This window comes from Lolium perenne, chromosome 3 (genome assembly GCF_019359855.2).
Source record: "Lolium perenne isolate Kyuss_39 chromosome 3, Kyuss_2.0, whole genome shotgun sequence".
Classification (NCBI taxonomy): domain Eukaryota; kingdom Viridiplantae; phylum Streptophyta; class Magnoliopsida; order Poales; family Poaceae; genus Lolium; species Lolium perenne.
The window spans coordinates 288,063,073-288,079,945 of NC_067246.2; the positions used below are offsets into that span (position 1 = coordinate 288,063,073).

Sequence of the window (16,873 nt, forward strand, 5' to 3'; positions counted from 1 at the left end):
GCATGCGCTTGACTTCATGAGACAGAGTTTAGTGTTAGGGGGGTAGATACATGATTTCTCTCGTTTGAATATGTCTAGACCTTGTTTATCAACTTAATTGAATGATGCTTACTATATGACATAAGAAGACTATGTGCCTTGATTTTTCATTTTTTTAAAATTTTGCCCATTTGAATCTTGGCCAAATCCTAGGTTTGACCATGATTTAAACAAGTTTAAAACATGAATATGAAAAATTAAGCATGTATCCTTCGTAGTCACTCCAAAATGAAGCTCTTGAGAGGGGTTTTGAAATTTCCATGTTTGAAACCAAAAAACCACGTACTTCTCTTCATGCTTGACTTCATAAGACAGAGTTTGGGGTTAGGGGTAGCTTGATACATGAATTTTCTGGTTTGAATATGTCTAGACCTTGTTTATCAACTTAATTGAATGCTTACTAGATGACATAAGATGACTATGTGCATTGGTTTTTCATTTTTTTTGAATTTTTATGCCCATTTGAATCTTGGTCAAATTCTAGGTTTGACCATGATTTAATCAAGTTTAAAACATGAATATGAAAAATTAAGCATCTATCCTTCTTAGTCACTCCAATATGTAGCTCTTGGGAGGGTTTTTGAAATTTCCATGCTTGAAAACCAAAAACCACTTTTCTTCATGCATGCTTGACTTCATAAGACATAGTTTAGGGTTAGGGGGTAGATACATGACTTTCCTACTAGTTTGAATATGTCTAGACCTTGTTTATCAATTTAATTGAATGCTTACTATATGACATGAGCAGACCTTGGTTTTAATTTTTTATACCCATTTGAATCTTCGTCAAATCGTAGCTAGGTTTTGTTGACCAAGATTTGAACAAGTTTAAAACATGAATATGAAAAAGTAAGCATGTATGCGTCTTAACTAGTCACTCCAAAATGAAGCTCTTGGGAGGATTTTTGAAATTTCCATGTTTGAAACCAAAAACCACTTCTTCTCTTCATGCTTGACTTCATAAGTCAGGGTTTAGGGATATATAGGGGGTAGATACATGATTTTTCTGGTTTGATATGTCTAGACCTTGTTTATCAACTTAATTGAATGCTTACTATATGACATAAGAAGACTACGTGACTTGTGCTCATCGAAGTGTGGGACCTCACGCATGGGAACCACACGTAAGTGACAGACTTGTTGCTCTAATAACTCGGGTGATCATTATACAGTATGAGTACATAGTTTCCTATGGATCCTTCTTAGTCACTCCAAAATGAAGCTCTTTGAGAGGGTTTTTGAAATTTCCATGTTTGAAACCCAAAACAACTTCTCTTCATGCTTGACTTCATAAGACAGAGTTTAGGGTTAGGGGTAGATACATGATTTGTCCGGTTTGAATACGTCTAGACCTTGTTTATCAACTTTAATGCTTACTATATGACATAAGAAGACTATGTGCTTTGGTTTTTCATTTTTCTGATTTTTTTTATTTTTGATGCCCATTTGAATCTTGGTCAGATCCTAGGTTTTACCAAGATTTAAACAAGTTTAAAACATGAAAATGAAAAGGGAAGCATTTATCCTTCTTAGTCACTCTAAATGAAGTTTTTGGGAGGTTTTTGAAATTTCCATGTTTGAAACCCAAAACCACTTCTCTTCATGCTTGACTTCATAAGACATAGTTTAGGGTTAGGGGTACATACATGATTTGTATGTTTTGAATATGTCTAGACCTTGTTTATCAACTTGAATGCTTACTATATGACATAAGAAAACTACGTATGTGCTTTGGTTTTTCATTTTTCTGTTTTTTTTTTGAATTTTCCGCCCATTTGAATCTCTGTCAAATCCTAGGTTTGACCAAGATTTAAACAAGTTTAACACGTGAAAACGAAAAAGTAAGCATGGATCCTTCTTAGTCACTCCAAAATGTACCAATTGATAGATGTGTTAACTTTGCTTCATGGAAAAAATAATGTCATGTAAATGAGTTAACTTGGATTTCCTACCCTTGAATCCATAGGAAACTTTGTTCTAATGCACTATAATAATCAACCGAGTTTTTACACCAACAGGTCTGTCACTTACGTGTGGTGCCCATGCGTGAGGTCCCACACTTCAGTGAGCACAAGTCACGTGCAGTAGGTACGCAAACTCCCAGCCATCTTCTTTGTCAAGAGAAGACGCATCAGGATGCGTATTGGAAGTATGTGGGTCCTTCTGGATCCTTCGGTTGTCCCTCTCACAAAAAAAACAAATCTCTCTCATTCTTGGCCTCGCTCGCTCGCTCGCTCGCTCGCACCTCCTGCTCACTGACAAACCCTAAACAAAAGTCAACATCACCACCCGAAAAAGGGGAGACACCATAATGCTCTCCCTCCTTCTTCTCTCCTTCCGAGTGATCCCTCTTCCTCTGAGTTTCACTCGACGGGCAAACACATATGTGCTGCATAGTAGAGTAATACTAATAAAAAGGAACGTAGAAAAATCGACCTACGAATCTATAATTAAATAGGTTAAACTAGGGTTTTGCCCAGTACTACAGATCAAGGTTCAAAAAAATCCAACTACGGGGTTCGAACAACCCCATTTCTAATCAAAGAATTTTTTCGACGTCATCCAAATGGCCTCAAACTATAGCATGGGCGGATCCAGACTATAGCATGGGTGGTGTAACACCCCAACTTTTGCAACCTTGTTTAGTTGTCTAGAGTGCAAAAACCAGGGGGAACAAAAACTTTTTTTATATAGCGTTGACATGTTTTGATTGCAATGTTTGTCTGGCTTTGTTTGTTGAGTGATGATTGATAGTGCAAACTGAAGTAACTCAACTCACATCCTCTGGTCTCAAGAAAAACACTCATGCTATGGCCCCTCTTGTATTACTTCAATCTACTCTCTGCAAAAGTATTTGAACTTTTTGACACAACACAAAACCTATCCTGTTTTGTCTTTTCACTCAAAGTCTTAATTCAAAAAGTATTGACAAAAATATTTTATTTAAAATTGGCTATGGTCACTTAGATCCTAGTTTTACAATAGGGGTTTCTAAAATTATTGTTGACACAAAGTATTTTCCAAATGGCATACTCTTACTTTGTGAGACTTTAAAATTTTATAAAAGCTTTTATATGCAGTTTTGATTTCCAAAAGTAAAATGGAGTGATCCATATTTTATTCTAAATCTACTATGGATCATCCTACTCTTCTAAAAACCCTCTCTCCTCTCAAAGTTTTCAATTAAACTTTTTACCTATTTTTTTTTAAAATCAAATAAGGGTCATGACACCAAAAATAATTAGAGGACTTTTTGATTGTGATCAAATATCCTTGGCAATTTTCTTGCCACTAATATGTCTCATTGATCTATCACTTAACGTCCCCGCTTCATCTAGTCCCGATCTTGTTAGATAATCATTGTCCAACAAATGTACAATCTCGATTTTCATCTCTATCTTCCAAAGATCATTAAACTCTTCTGTTAAGGAATTCTTGGCCTCAACTCCCAATTTTTTTTTTTAAAAAAAAAAAATCTGAAGGTTCCCTCCCTCTTCATAAAGCCCTAAACCCCCATTTCCTCTTCTTTTGACTTCCAAAATAATTCTAGTTTTTATCAAACTACTTTCGAAATATTGTTCTCTTTAAAAAGTGGGAAATGTTACTGATATGTTTTATCATATCATTTTCCATTCAAAAAATTATTTCTAGAAATTTGTTTCCCTATTTACAAAATGCATGCCAGTGGTATATAGGACTTTTTTTTCTATATCAAAAAGCTTAGAGAAAAAAAAATCTACTATGTATTGTTATGCAAGTAGACCTATTTTTTTATTTCAAATATCAGCTTGTCTCCATTAAAAATTTCAAAGGCTATTTTGAATGAAATTCACCCAAACTTCGACCAATTCACATTCGATGAATAAAAACCCATACCTTTAATTTCGAAAATGAAATAAGACCATCTATACACCACCACTTTGGCCTCGTGATATGATGAAGCATGCCATCATAATGATCCTTGATATAGTTTGTCAATTCCCTCACTATCTATTTAAACCCTGTCTTATCATAATCCACTTACCCCAAAATGGCACACCATCACCAACATCACCTCCTTGCTGATCTTAAACGCCATCTGGTCTTGTTCTTAATCACCTACGTTTGCACAAGGAGAGTGACCGTCCTTTGGCCATGCATTGTACGTGTGTTAATTAGTGTGAATGCCAAGTCACCATCTCTCTCATATCTTGCTTCTCCAATGAGTTACCACGAGCCTACACCACCCAGCATCCTAACCTTCTCTCTCTGGTCGACCAAACTCACGAGCTACAGTACACCTTCTGGTTTTTAGTATTTGGAGGAATAGGGAGAAGGAGGCCGAGCGCATGCACCAAAATTTTTCTAGAGCGTTTCTTCCCGATCCAGCGCGCCACTAGCCTCCTCTAGCTGACCTTGAGGCGTCCCTAGCATGCTCTCCTCTTTGTCTTGTTCCTTCTGGCCGCGTTCGAGCTGCTCTGAGACGCAGGCACAGCGTCGAACACCTGGCGTGCGTGCACTAGTATATCCCTTCCTGAGCAAGGAGACGACCAAGCTCACTGCCCTGCCTCTCCTGGCACGCCACCGTGCCTTGGCACCTTCCCTCTATCCAGAGCCACCGCCCTTTTTGCCCAATGGATGGCCGTGGACGTCGCCACCCTCGCCATGGACGCGGTGCACGCCCCGTCGCGGTGCACCATGTCCTCATCCTATTAAAACCGAACCTAAGACCTTCTCCACCGTCCCCGGGCCTCACTCCCTCTCCTCTCACCTCTCTTCATCTCTCAGAGCAGCGGAAGGAGGAGCCCTGCTCCCTTCTTTCTTCGCCGGCGGAGCAGACCGAGCGGTGTCCTGCATGTCGCCGCGCACGTCGTGGCCGCGGCTGCCACCACTCCTCCGCCCTTTCTCTTTGTTCCCTTCGACGCTGATATATCCCTCTAGTTGAACCGCCCCCTTTTCGTTGCCAGGAACCACTGCGAGGTCACCGGCGTCGGGCATCTTCCCGTGCGGTCGAGGAACGTGTCCCCGTCCACGCGAGAGACTGGAGCTCGGCCTGTGCGTCTCTGGCGCCAGGATAGCGCGCCAGGAGCCCCTCCGCCTGAACTTCGTTGCTCAGGTCCCTCAGCGGTGAGCCTCCACCTCCCTCCGCTCCCTGCTTCGCGGCGGCGCCGCTACTTCCTCATCGTGCCGGTCCTCACCGCGGAGCTGTCTCGTCTGCGTCGACGTCCGGGAAGCCGCCCCTGCATGGCCGAGCTGAATGAAGCGAGCCTCTGCTCTCCCGCCGCACCATCCCCAGCCTCGCCTTCGTCACCGCCGAGCTCGTATCCTCCGTGCATGTCGCCGTCGACGGAGTTCCGTCCGTGCCGGCCAGAGAACATCTCGCCGGCATGCAGCTCCACAAGCATGTTCAGAACCTCCCTGCGGGACTCCTCGAGCCCCACGCCGCCGCCGTCGCTCGGCACACGCGCGCGGCTGCTGCACCCTCCGTCTCTTCCCCCGTCTTTGTGTTTCCGCTTCCTCGTGCAGCTCTAACCCGGACCCCATGTTTTTCCAGAGAGCTCGTGGAGTGTCCGGCGTCGTCAAGTACGTCCGCGGCGCCGTCGACCTCTCGTCTCTAGCCGCGTCGACGTCTGGGCGCTCGTCGGCATGCCGCGTCGCGCCCCTGCGCTGCCCGACCCGCCGCTCCTCCTCCGCGTCCTCCCTGAACCGCCGCAGAACCTCCCTCGGTGAGCCGTCGATCCTTCTCCGTCGCTGCCGCACCTCCGTATAGCGTCGTCGCGGGACAACGCGTCGAGGACGGCCGGATACGTGTGCATGCACGCCCTCCTCGCGTGCGCGGGCCTTGGCTGGCCGGTCCAGCCCAGGCCATTCGAATCTGCAGCATCCCGCGCGTCCGTGTCGTCGCCTCGAGGTTGTGCTCGCCTCTCCCTTGTTTCTCCTCCTCGCTCCGTGCTCCATATTACTCTCTCTCCAGCGGACTTAACCGGCCCCATTTCTCCTTACCTAGGTCGCATCAGATCGATGGTCGCCGCTGTCGAAGTTCTGTCGTCCGTGCCGGTCTGTCCCGGCACCGCGCATGCTCCCGTCCGCGTCGACGTCTCCAGCACGTCCAAGATGCTTCGCTGGGCCACCCTAGTCCGCCTCGCCATCATCTGGCAGTCCTCGTCGAGCTCCAGCAGTACCTGGTGAGCTCCCGACTCACCATGATCGCTTTCAGCCAGCAGGCAGAATCACAAGTCGATGCATGTGCGTAGACTGTTGCACGACTATTAAAGCGGCCAACTTTTATTTTTAGTAGTAGTCTTCTCGTAGCCGTTAGATCAAGATCCAAGTGCAGCTTACTATTTAGCACTTGTTGTGACGCTAACAAGTAGGGCTGGATTCAAAGTTTAATAGTTTCTCCACTTCCCACGGGATATAGCACATAGGCCGGCCAAGTCCCAGTCCGTTTAGTTTTTTTTTTCTTTTCAGGAAATTCTTTTAATACTTTGGAACAATCAAAGAACTTGTATAGTCAATATCTCCCCAAATATTAATGCGAATCTAGAGCTTCCAATTGCAACAGATCGCAAATTAAAACACATATCAAATGCACAGTCCTTTACGCACGGGATTTTTCTGGATTAAATGATAATTTATTTATGACCTTTGTGTACTTTAATTTCAAAGTTTGTTATAAAAAATTATTATAATTTTTTTTCCTGTAAAAACAAGTTTATTATCTTTGTATTAAAAAATACCTTTATGTGGAATCTATGTTTGCTTGTTGTTTGATCATGTAAGTTGATCTGCTAGTTAATTAGAATTCATGCTTAGTTGTTGTTCAAAAATCTAAAACTTTTGTTTTAAAATTTTCAATGTTGTGAAACGACTTGCAATGATATTGTTGAACCAAAACCAACTCTTTTGAACTAGTGCCATGTTTTATTTCTTGGTGTGATGTGGTGGTACTGGTTTCTGATTGTTTATGTGTGCTTTTTTTTTCGCGGCGATAGATTCGAATGTTGATGGACTCGAAGGAGGATAAGAATTTGAGGAATTTGATGAAGACCAGGGACACCTAGCCAACCAAGGCAAGCCACCTCTTGATGCATCTCTGATCCTATATATCTTACTCTTGCATTATTGCAGGTTTTATAAAGTGCATGTCTTTTTATTTTCATTTCGGTGGTTAGTGCCACCCGGAGTTTTATTAATCCACCCTTAGGGTGCAGCCCTCGTTGGTACCTAATGACCACACCTCTATTAGTGATATGGTGCTTACCACCTTATCACCCTTGTCGCCTCTTTTCAAAGAGAAATTGGACTATAGGTTGGGAGCCCTGGAAAAATATTTGTGAAAATTGTTTTCAAGCAAAAAGGTTTTTCTGGAAAACCTTGGAATGGGGTTGCCCTGCCCAAGTGTGGTTTTTGTGAAACACAAAAAGGTTTATGAAAGATATTGCTGGAGGCAAATGGAGATGAAAAGTTGTTTTTGAAAAACCTTGGTGACCATAGTACGAAACCGGACCTAGCCAGTATAACCACATTACCCTTTAGTGGGACGGGGCGTAGTGTAGTAGTTTGTCTCGCCTTAGTTTGGGTCCTGCAAATGTAAGGGGTAGTCCGAGCATGGACACCTATCGACCGGGCCTTCCCGACGTACTGGGGACGCCTTTCCTTCTTTTTCGGATGGCGGGGTACAACCTATGAGCTCCCATTTAATAATGCCCCGCAGTTGGTCGCGGCATTCCGGAGGGTCGAGCGGGTCGGGGAATTTGCTACTCCTGGGTAAACGACCCCTCGGACTCTGGTGTTGGGAGGTACAACTCTAGGCGGCATGTCTTAGGCTAAGGCGAGCAGGCGAAAAACTACGATCGGGTACTTATCGTGGCATATGTTGTTATGCGGGGATGATGCCCACACGATGAGTAATCGGATCTTGTGGGGAAAGTGTACAACCTCTGCAGAGTGTAAATCTATTCGAACAGCCGTGTCCGCGGTTATGGACATGGGAATGGCGGTACGTGGCATTAGAGGAAAGTTTTGTTTTCTCCAAAGTGTTTTCGAAAGTGATTATTTCGGGAAGTTTATGCCAGTGGGACTGGTGAAAAAGTACCTGCGAGGTACGGTGGAAAGTTGGAAAGTAAATGGCCATATGAGATGGCTGAAATTAAATTGGGTCACCCTTACCTATTAGTCTGCAAATAAAATGGTTTACCAAAAAGTTTTTCAACAAAGTTATGGAAATGTCTTACTCTCGAGAGGAACCACCTCTCGCTCCTTGTCGCCCTAGTATAGTGCCTGTTCCTTGCTACTGCCAAATTGCATATCCTTTACTTCTCTCTAAGGTGGTTTGCGAGTACAATTCATAATGTACTCATGGCTTTGTCCCTGGCTATTTACTTGACCAGACTTGGTGGAATCCGACAGATGAAGAAGGAGTTGACGACGTCTATGCGAGCTAGGAACGTCTTCCCAGTCAGTTGCCTGTAGAGTTATGGCATGACTTGGGCCATGCGAACGCTTTCATCTGAAGTTTTTCCGCTGTGTGATTGTTGATCTCCTGCCATCGCGGCTCTTATGTAAGTATTGGTCATGTGACCTGTTGTAATCTTTTTATTCGGTACTGTATTGGATGATGTATTTGATACCAGTTCGGTTATGCTTTCACGATACACTGATCATGGGATCGTGAATGTGTATGCATAACTGGTGTTTCGGACAGCTAGTCCGGGTCCCCACAGAGCTGGTATCAGAGCCATCCTGACTGTAGGAGACCTTAGTTAGCATCGACGTTAGATAGGACAATACTACTTTGGTAAAACTATATTTACGAAACTTATGTTCCTAAGTAACTAGAAGCTTAGCTTCTATCTTCTTATCCTTTCAAAAACTTATCATTCTTACCTCGATCTCTGATTCGAAAGATTTCAAAAAATTCAGATTCTACTATCTCATCCTCTTCCAAATCAACATATTGGACGATGCCCCCACTCAGACTTGAAGATTCAAATTCGAAGATAGATCAACCATTCAGGAAGTCTCAAGTATCTCCAACTGCAGCTATTGAAGATTGACGCCGACTTTGCAGAACACGTATGGTGATAATAAGTTTCTATATTTGGTTGTCACCAAAGTCTGTCAAGGAGCTGACCTTGGCCCTCCATGGACTCGCACTTTTGCAGTCGTCAAGGATCAAGTCCTCGGTTCTTGACTAGGAATTTTTGGGCCAGCCTCAAGAAGTAGTCAACTTTAGGAATACCTCGACTGCTACCGCTCCGAAGACCTCACGTCCCTGGGATATTGAGACCAGAAGATCCTATGCAGCTTTCGTCCCCGACTCAACATCGACACCTCAACAACAAGTCTACTTCACCACCAACTGCTACAAGAATCAATGTTGAATTCAATGTCAGCAAGATGAAGACATCAATGTCTGTGACCAACCCAAGCCTATAGGATGGATAGGACAAACTCAATTGCTTCGGTTGAGCTACCCCTGCGTACTAGCTAGGTATCCTTAGGTACTTGAAATACCTCGTGTGGTTTTCATGATTGCTTGTGGTGTTGTGAATTTGCTGTTTGAGTGCTTGTGATTGATTGTTGTGTGTATACTTGTTTTGGCCTTTCGGCCTGAAAAACCCTTTCTGTGTGGTAACCCTGTCTAGGAAACACTCCCTAAGATGTTTTCCTCGCATTCGGGCAGTATTCGGGTAGAAATTCTAACTGTTACTATGAAAAGCTAACGGAGAACCCTAACTCTAACTTAGGTAACAACTAGATCGAATCCTGTTTTCCTGGAGTCCCCAACTTAGTGCACCATTCAACCGAAGACACCCTGCGACGCCAAGGAAGCAGAAGCCAGTACCTTCAAGATCGACTGCAACTCCACGAGAAGATGAAGCCCTACTAATTTTGTCAAAGCGTATAGCATAATCGCGCTAACCTCGAGGTATCTTCTTAAAAACCGCCCTCTAACGAGCTAAGTGAGCGGTGGCGTCGAAGCCAAGTTATTCTACAAGGTCCATCTGGTTATCATCAATTGAAGCCTACGAAGAGAATTCAAGCTTCAAGACTAGGGGTACTTTACCTGCTCAATCCTTAACTGATAGGAGTCGGCGCCAACCCGTGGGTTGAAGGCTGTTTTCAACAACTCCTATTGCTGTTTTCTTTGGAGACTAACCAGGATTTCCGCCGATTTACTAACTTAACGAGCACCTTACAGAGCAGTACAACACCGCGTGTGCCTCTTGAAGCTGCAGATTGCACATCGCCCCCTGAAGATTCTTCAACTCAAGACGGGAGATCGATGACTTCTTCAAAAGCACCGACAGGACCCCATGGCTGCAACTCTGAGTTTTCCGAACACCCGATGAACAATTTTAAGGGTGGAAGACTTCGTCTTCCACTAAAATTTAAGCTAACCCTAAAACTTCCAACCTTTCGAAAGCACCATTTCGCTACTCTAACCCTCCAAGAGACTTGGACCCCTCGAATATGGTTATGAAGCTACTGATTTAACACCAGCATAGAGAAGTCAACCTCTTCACGAAGCTTTCCCTCGGCAGAAATCTACCGTTCCTCTCAGAAGCTGGAGGTGCGACCTTGCGACAACTGCACGTCTACCGAAAGTTGAATTCTAACTTAATTTAACTTCTAACAACTTCTCTAGTACTACGCTTAGTAATCTCGGGACGAGATTATTTTAAGGGTGGAAGGTCTGTAACACCCCAACTTTTGCAACCTTGTTTAGTTGTCTAGAGTGCAAAAACCAGGGGGAACAAAAACTTTTTTTTATATAGCGTTGACATGTTTTGATTGCAATGTTTGTCTGGCTTTGTTTGTTGAGTGATGATTGATAGTGCAAACTGAAGTAACTCAACTCACATCCTCTGGTCTCAAGAAAAACACTCATGCTATGGCCCCTCTTGTATTACTTCAATCTACTCTCTGCAAAAGTATTTGAACTTTTTGACACAACACAAAACCTATCCTGTTTTGTCTTTTCACTCAAAGTCTTAATTCAAAAAGTCTTGACAAAAATATTTTATTTAAAATTGGCTATGGTCACTTAGATCCTAGTTTTACAATAGGGGTTTCTAAAATTATTGTTGACACAAAGTATTTTCCAAATGGCATACTCTTACTTTGTGAGACTTTAAAATTTTATAAAAGCTTTTATATGCAGTTTTGATTTCCAAAAGTAAAATGGAGTGATCCATATTTTATTCTAAATCTACTATGGATCATCCTACTCTTCTAAAAACCCTCTCTCCTCTCAAAGTTTTCAATTAAACTTTTTACCTATTTTTTTTAAAAATCAAATAAGGGTCATGACACCAAAAATAATTAGAGGACTTTTTGATTGTGATCAAATATCCTTGGCAATTTTCTTGCCACTAATATGTCTCATTGATCTATCACTTAACGTCCCCGCTTCATCTAGTCCCGATCTTGTTAGATAATCATTGTCCAACAAATTTACAATCTCGATTTTCATCTCTATCTTCCAAAGATCATTAAACTCTTCTGTTAAGGAATTCTTGGCCTCAACTCCCAATTTTTTTTTTTAAAAAAAAATCTGAAGGTTCCCTCCCTCTTCATAAAGCCCTAAACCCCCATTTCCTCTTCTTTTGACTTCCAAAATAATTCTAGTTTTTATCAAACTACTTTCGAAATATTGTTCTCTTTAAAAAGTGGGAAATGTTACTGATATGTTTTATCATATCATTTTCCATTCAAAAAATTATTTCTAGAAATTTGTTTCCCTATTTACAAAATGCATGCCAGTGGTATATAGGACTTTTTTTTCTATATCAAAAAGCTTAGAGAAAAAAAAATCTACTATGTATTGTTATGCAAGTAGACCTATTTTTTTATTTCAAATATCAGCTTGTCTCCATTAAAAATTTCAAAGGCTATTTTGAATGAAATTCACCCAAACTTCGACCAATTCACATTCGATGAATAAAAACCCATACCTTTAATTTCGAAAATGAAATAAGACCATCTATACACCACCACTTTGGCCTCGTGATATGATGAAGCATGCCATCATAATGATCCTTGATATAGTTTGTCAATTCCCTCACTATCTATTTAAACCCTGTCTTATCATAATCCACTTACCCCAAAATGGCACACCATCACCAACATCACCTCCTTGCTGATCTTAAACGCCATCTGGTCTTGTTCTTAATCACCTACGTTTGCACAAGGAGAGTGACCGTCCTTTGGCCATGCATTGTACGTGTGTTAATTAGTGTGAATGCCAAGTCACCATCTCTCTCATATCTTGCTTCTCCAATGAGTTACCACGAGCCTACACCACCCAGCATCCTAACCTTCTCTCTCTGGTCAACCAAACTCACGAGCTACAGTACACCTTCTGGTTTTTAGTATTTGGAGGAATAGGGAGAAGGAGGCCGAGCGCATGCACCAAAATTTTTCTAGAGCGTTTCTTCCCGAGCCAGCGCGCCACTAGCCTCCTCTAGCTGACCTTGAGGCGTCCCTAGCATGCTCTCCTCTTTGTCTTGTTCCTTCTGGCCGCGTTCGAGCTGCTCTGAGACGCAGGCACAGCGTCGAACACCTGGTGTGCGTGCACTAGTATATCCCTTCCTGAGCAAGGAGACGACCAAGCTCACTGCCCTGCCTCTCCTGGCACGCCACCGTGCCTTGGCTCCTTCCCTCTATCCAGAGCCACCGCCCTTTTTGCCCAATGGATGGCCGTGGACGTCGCCACCCTCGCCATGGACGCGGTGCACGCCCCGTCGCGGTGCACCATGTCCTCATCCTATTAAAACCGAACCTAAGACCTTCTCCACCGTCCCCGGGCCTCACTCCCTCTCCTCTCACCTCTCTTCATCTCTCAGAGCAGCGGAAGGAGGAGCCCTGCTCCCTTCTTTCTTCGCCGGCGGAGCAGACCGAGCGGTGTCCTGCATGTCGCCGCGCACGTCGTGGCCGCGGCTGCCACCACTCCTCCGCCCTTTCTCTTTGTTCCCTTCGACGCTGATATATCCCTCTAGTTGAACCGCCCCCTTTTCGTTGCCAGGAACCACTGCGAGGTCACCGGCGTCGGGCATCTTCCCGTGCGGTCGAGGAACGTGTCCCCGTCCACGCGAGAGACTGGAGCTCGGCCTGTGCGTCTCTGGCGCCAGGATAGCGCGCCAGGAGCCCCTCCGCCTGAACTTCGTTGCTCAGGTCCCTCAGCGGTGAGCCTCCACCTCCCTCCGCTCCCTGCTTCGCGGCGGCGCCGCTACTTCCTCATCGTGCCGGTCCTCACCGCGGAGCTGTCTCGTCTGCGTCGACGTCCGGGAAGCCGCCCCTGCATGGCCGAGCTGAATGAAGCGAGCCTCTGCTCTCCCGCCGCACCATCCCCAGCCTCGCCTTCGTCACCGCCGAGCTCGTATCCTCCGTGCATGTCGCCGTCGACGGAGTTCCGTCCGTGCCGGCCAGAGAACATCTCGCCGGCATGCAGCTCCACAAGCATGTTCAGAACCTCCCTGCGGGACTCCTCGAGCCCCACGCCGCCGCCGTCGCTCGGCACACGCGCGCGGCTGCTGCACCCTCCGTCTCTTCCCCCGTCTTTGTGTTTCCGCTTCCTCGTGCAGCTCTAACCCGGACCCCATGTTTTTCCAGAGAGCTCGTGGAGTGTCCGGCGTCGTCAAGTACGTCCGCGGCGCCGTCGACCTCTCGTCTCTAGCCGCGTCGACGTCTGGGCGCTCGTCGGCATGCCGCGTCGCGCCCCTGCGCTGCCCGACCCGCCGCTCCTCCTCCGCGTCCTCCCTGAACCGCCGCAGAACCTCCCTCGGTGAGCCGTCGATCCTTCTCCGTCGCTGCCGCACCTCCGTATAGCGTCGTCGCGGGACAACGCGTCGAGGACGGCCGGATACGTGTGCATGCACGCCCTCCTCGCGTGCGCGGGCCTTGGCTGGCCGGTCCAGCCCAGGCCATTCGAATCTGCAGCATCCCGCGCGTCCGTGTCGTCGCCTCGAGGTTGTGCTCGCCTCTCCCTTGTTTCTCCTCCTCGCTCCGTGCTCCATATTACTCTCTCTCCAGCGGACTTAACCGGCCCCATTTCTCCTTACCTAGGTCGCATCAGATCGATGGTCGCCGCTGTCGAAGTTCTGTCGTCCGTGCCGGTCTGTCCCGGCACCGCGCATGCTCCCGTCCGCGTCGACGTCTCCAGCACGTCCAAGATGCTTCGCTGGGCCACCCTAGTCCGCCTCGCCATCATCTGGCAGTCCTCGTCGAGCTCCAGCAGTACCTGGTGAGCTCCCGACTCACCATGATCGCTTTCAGCCAGCAGGCAGAATCACAAGTCGATGCATGTGCGTAGACTGTTGCACGACTATTAAAGCGGCCAACTTTTATTTTTAGTAGTAGTCTTCTCGTAGCCGTTAGATCAAGATCCAAGTGCAGCTTACTATTTAGCACTTGTTGTGACGCTAACAAGTAGGGCTGGATTCAAAGTTTAATAGTTTCTCCACTTCCCACGGGATATAGCACATAGGCCGGCCAAGTCCCAGTCCGTTTAGTTTTTTTTTTCTTTTCAGGAAATTCTTTTAATACTTTGGAACAATCAAAGAACTTGTATAGTCAATATCTCCCCAAATATTAATGCGAATCTAGAGCTTCCAATTGCAACAGATCGCAAATTAAAACACATATCAAATGCACAGTCCTTTACGCACGGGATTTTTCTGGATTAAATGATAATTTATTTATGACCTTTGTGTACTTTAATTTCAAAGTTTGTTATAAAAAATTATTATAATTTTTTTCCTGTAAAAACAAGTTTATTATCTTTGTATTAAAAAATACCTTTATGTGGAATCTATGTTTGCTTGTTGTTTGATCATGTAAGTTGATCTGCTAGTTAATTAGAATTCATGCTTAGTTGTTGTTCAAAAATCTAAAACTTTTGTTTTAAAATTTTCAATGTTGTGAAACGACTTGCAATGATATTGTTGAACCAAAACCAACTCTTTTGAACTAGTGCCATGTTTTATTTCTTGGTGTGATGTGGTGGTATTGGTTTCTGGTTGTTTATGTGTGCTTTTTTTTCGCGGCGATAGATTCGAATGTTGATGGACTCGAAGGAGGATAAGAATTTGAGGAATTTGATGAAGACCAGGGACACCTAGCCAACCAAGGCAAGCCACCTCTTGATGCATCTCTGATCCTATATATCTTACTCTTGCATTATTGCAGGTTTTATAAGGTGCATGTCTTTTTATTTTCATTTCGGTGGTTAGTGCCACCCGGAGTTTTATTAATCCACCCTTAGGGTGCAGCCCTCGTTGGTACCTAATGACCACACCTCTATTAGTGATATGGTGCTTACCACCTTATCACCCTTGTCGCCTCTTTTCAAAGAGAAATTGGACTATAGGTTGGGAGCCCTGGAAAAATATTTGTGAAAATTGTTTTCAAGCAAAAAGGTTTTTCTGGAAAACCTTGGAATGGGGTTGCCCTGCCCAAGTGTGGTTTTTGTGAAACACAAAAAGGTTTATGAAAGATATTGCTGGAGGCAAATGGAGATGAAAAGTTGTTTTTGAAAAACCTTGGTGACCATAGTACGAAACCGGACCTAGCCAGTACAACCACATTACCCTTTAGTGGGACGGGGCGTAGTGTAGTAGTTTGTCTCGCCTTAGTTTGGGTCCTGCAAATGTAAGGGGTAGTCCGAGCATGGACACCTATCGACCGGGCCTTCCCGACGTACTGGGGACGCCTTTCCTTCTTTTCAGATGGCAGGGGTACAACCTATGAGCTCCCATTGAATAATGCCCCGCAGTTGGTCGCGGCATTCCGGAGGGTCGAGCGGGTCGGGGAATTTGCTACTCCTGGGTAAACGACCCCTCGGACTCTGGTGTTGGGAGGTACAACTCTAGGCGGCATGTCTTAGGCTAAGGCGAGCAGGCGAAAAACTACGATCGGGTACTTATCGTGGCATATGTTGTTATGCGGGGATGATGCCCACACGATGAGTAATCGGATCTTGTGGGGAAAGTGTACAACCTCTGCAGAGTGTAAATCTATTCGAATAGCCGTGTCCGCGGTTATGGACATGGGAATGGCGGTACGTGGCATTAGAGGAAAGTTTTGTTTTCTCCAAAGTGTTTTCGAAAGTGATTATTTCGGGAAGTTTATGCCAGTGGGACTGGTGAAAAAGTACCTGCGAGGTACGGTGGAAAGTTGGAAAGTAAATGGCCATATGAGATGGCTGAAATTAAATTGGGTCACCCTTACCTATTAGTCTGCAAATAAAATGGTTTACCAAAAAGTTTTTCAACAAAGTTATGGAAATGTCTTACTCTCGAGAGGAACCACCTCTCGCTCCTTGTCGCCCTAGTATAGTGCCTGTTCCTTGCTACTGCCAAATTGCATATCCTTTACTTCTCTCTAAGGTGGTTTGCGAGTACAATTCATAATGTACTCATGGCTTTGTCCCTGGCTATTTACTTGGCCAGACTTGGTGGAATCCGACAGATGAAGAAGGAGTTGACGACGTCTATGCGAGCTAGGAACGTCTTCCCAGTCAGTTGCCTGTAGGGTTATGGCATGACTTGGGCCATGCGAACGCTTTCATCTGAAGTTTTTCCGCTGTGTGATTGTTGATCTCCTGCCATCGCGGCTCTTATGTAAGTATTGGTCATGTGACCTGTTGTAATCTTTTTATTCGGTACTGTATTGGATGATGTATTTGATACCAGTTCGGTTATGCTTTCACGATACACTGATCATGGGATCGTGAATGTGTATGCATAACTGGTGTTTCAGACAGCTAGTCCGGGTCCCCACAGGCGGACCAAGATAATTTAAACAAGTTTAAAACATGAAAATGAAAAGGGAAGCTTGTATCCTTCTT

General features: G+C 44.9%; 2 long non-coding RNA genes across 2 annotated transcripts; both read left to right on the top strand.

Annotated features, from left to right (window-relative positions):
- Positions 1-4,363: 4,363 nt before the first annotated feature.
- LOC139829819 (uncharacterized) lies at positions 4,364-7,513 on the top strand. Its single transcript, XR_007865430.2, has 3 exons — positions 4,364-5,929; positions 6,026-6,203; positions 7,014-7,513. It is a non-coding gene; the product is annotated as an uncharacterized lncRNA (long non-coding RNA).
- A 5,193-nt stretch (positions 7,514-12,706) lies between these two features.
- Positions 12,707-15,208, top strand: LOC127323171 (uncharacterized). Its single transcript, XR_007865432.2, has 3 exons — positions 12,707-13,995; positions 14,092-14,269; positions 15,078-15,208. It is a non-coding gene; the product is annotated as an uncharacterized lncRNA (long non-coding RNA).
- Positions 15,209-16,873: the final 1,665 nt, after the last annotated feature.